Below are 3,383 nucleotides of genomic sequence, written 5' to 3' on the forward strand. Positions count from 1 at the left end.
GTCGAGTCCGAACTGTAGCATGAGGCCCACGCGGGCGCTGTTACAGGTACTGCTGGACAAAAATCCCTCTTCATACTGCCAAATGAGAGAGGGTGCGATAGATGCATCCAAAATAGTTGCTGGCGGGCCCGCAGCCGTTCAATTCCCGATCACGCATACCGAGAAGTTATCCCCTAAGCACTCCTGGTCGATCGGAGGATCTGAAAGTAGACACTCCAGTGCTACCCCCATTTCAAGTTCGGTGTCCTCAGACTGCACTTTCTTACTCTGTTCAACCTCAGCTGATGGGTCCGTCTGCTCTTCGGCAACGTCATCCCCGGATAATTACAGGTCGAAGAAGATCTCGAAACCTGGTACACGCTTCCTCTCCGTGTTTAGCCATGGCTCTAGGAAGCCACAAAATGGAAAATCTTCCCCTTCCCGGACGAAGCGTCCATTTAGGGTACCCTGAATGGGCCTATGCATCAGCTCAAAAGGCTTCCCGGCCTGCTTTGCTCTGGCACTTCCAGCCATTTCCTTTCCCTTCCTTACCCAGTCCTCTTTGGTGGGCAGATATCCCAAGCCAAAGGTATGAGGGTTGTGTGGCACTTCGGCCAATGCTGCGACGCCCTTCCGGCCACTCCTTCCTAATCCCATCCCGGGGATATGTTGTGGCTTGTTCATGAGGTATACAGATTGAGCACTGACATATACTCCCTCATTAACGGCCATGATATTCTGCACAACCCGGGCCTCAGCCAGAGTAAACCCTGATAAGAACACATCCTCCATGCCGTGCTCGATTTCCAAGACTGGTGTAGACACTTCTGGCGGTGGGTGGATTGATGAATTCCCGAAAACAATGACCACCCCCTTCCCGTGAGGGTACTTCAGCATTTGATGCAAAGTGGAAGAGACTGCCTTCACTTGGTGCAACCACGGCCACCCCAAGAGTAGATTGAAGGTTGCGGGAACGTCCAAGACATGGAATTCAACGTTGTGTTGTCCTGGACCAACTTGGGTCTGAATTTTGACAGTCCCCATCACCTCTCTGCTGGTGTTATCATAGGCTCTGATCACTTAAGTAGTCGGCACGAAGTCCGTGGGCTTCAACCTGATCGCATATGCCGTCCTTGATGGGCATACATTAATGGCGGATCCCGTGTCGATAAAAACCACTGGCACCCACTTGCCTCTACATTCCACGGAGATGTAAAGGGGTTTGTTATGATTTGCGCCCTCAGGCGGCAGTTCTTTATCTGAAAAGGTTAGTGTCGGGGAACCTCCTCCCGGAAAGACCAGTCCAACCAGCTACTCTGGTGTGGTATCTATAGAGAGTTTGGCCTTGTCCATAGCAGATAGGACAGCCTGTCTGTGCACTCATGAGGCCATAAGCAGTCCCCAGATGGAGATGTCTGCTTGTATCTTCTTTAACTGTTTGAGTACAACCTCCTCTTCAAGCTGTTTCTCCTTCTGTTTCTTAGCTTCTTTATCCTTCCCAGATGCCTCTGGCTGGTCCAGGTGCGTGGGCTTGAAATACCGCCCGCTTCTCGTCATATGGTCGACCTCTCCGACATACCAGGTGTCGTCTGGTTGATGGTTTCCCCAATCTTCATCTGTGTGGGCAAGACATAAATCATCGTCCTCCCACCACATTCCATCGGCCGCCGACAGACACCTGTCTGGCTCCGATATGTTTGTACTCTCAGTACTTTCAGCCCACATGCCCGCAACATCTTCTGTCTTTGTGCACACAGCACTTTCGGTCCCCTCATGGACTTTGGCTTTCCGGATTCTCTCAGAATCCCAAATCTTTTATTGTTCTACCTGCGTTAGCGCAGTTTGTTGTTCAGCTTTCCCTGCAATCACAATGCTCCTGTTCTAAGCGAAATTCTTCGTACCGGCGCTCTCCGGCAATGTAATCTAACTCCGGCCACAGCTAATATTCCTGCCCCTGCTGGGCTCTGTTCTAGTTGGGACTCTTCCACCACATCCGGTTGATCATCCAGCCATCCAGTGGCCTTTGCCGATTCCTCAAAATCAAACCAGTTGACTGCCGTGCCCCCTGATTCTTGGTCATCGAAAAACTGTAGGTTGGCAAAGTCCTCCTCCACATCCATCAAATCATTTGCCCCTTGCCCAAATCCATCCCCCTGGATCACACACAGCTCTTCCTTCTCTGGTAATTCTATACCCAGCCCAATCTGGCCTGTTGACAAGATGTACTCACTCGGATCATAGACTTCCCCAGCAAAACTCTCAGACTGTTCAATCCCAGACTCAACAATTCCATTCTTTTCTGAAGTCTGCCCTGCCCCATCTTCGATAGTCACCACCGTCGGCTCTGGTTGGGTTGTGGAGATGCCCAACATGCATAAAGAGTCGGTGCAGTTAGGAAGGAGCACGTCTGGCTTGGGTAGGTGGGATGAGGTGATATAAATACTAGGATCGTAAGATGCGACCCCAGTTTGGATAAAATTTTCTATTGGGAGGGGGATCTTGGTTATGCGGTGGGAGAGGATTGGTTGTGACATTGGGTTTGTCGGGAGGCGCAATTACCTGCTTGTCAATAAGATCCTGGATCTCATGACGCAATCTAAAACAACGGTCGATGTCGTGACCGTGTTGTTGGTGATACACGTAGTATTTTGCTGGGTCATGAGAGGGAGGGAGTGGATTTGGTAGTGGCCTCGGCTCAGGGGCTTCAAATGTTTTTTCTTGATTAATACCCCTAGAGCTTTGGACAGGGGCATGCATAAGGGTGTGAAGGTTCTTTGGCCTCTGGGTTGGTATTTGGTGGTCTGCGTGTTGCTTCCGGATGCACTGGAGAAGGGCGTGGCTGCCATGGGTCTTGGAAGGGGAGGCGGAATGGTGGTGACCATACTCACCTTTGAAGCTCTTGCAGTTGCAGCGCCACTCGGGCCTGCATTGTTGTTACGGTTAAAAGTCCTCCTTGGTTGCTCCCTATCTTGGTCAATCAAACCCTGTTTCATTGCATCTTCAATCTGTACCCCCATCTCGTGCAGATCTGAAAAAGTGGGGAAGGGGAGTACAATCATCTTTTGCATCAATTTTGGCTGGAGATTACGCACAATCATCCTGATCTGGTCTTTATCGGTGGGCCTTAAAGTCATCATCAAGGCCTTCGCCCTCCACCAGGTTACGAAATCCGAGAAACTCTCCTTGGGCTCCTACCTTGTTGTTTCGAGATCACGAGTTGTAATCTCAATTTGGGTGTTGTAAGAGTATTGCGCAACAAAGGCCTCGGCCATTTCATCCCAACTTCGCTTGACATCATCCTCCAACTTCGCATACCAGATAGCGGCCACGCCCGACAGGGTCCGGCCGAATAGCGAAAGCTTCTGGGGTCTGGTAAGGCCCATTGGCTGTAATATATCTGAAAA

Source organism: Camellia sinensis, chromosome 9 (genome assembly GCF_055761805.1).
Source record: "Camellia sinensis isolate YWXY chromosome 9, ASM5576180v1, whole genome shotgun sequence".
Taxonomy (NCBI): Eukaryota; Viridiplantae; Streptophyta; class Magnoliopsida; order Ericales; family Theaceae; genus Camellia; species Camellia sinensis.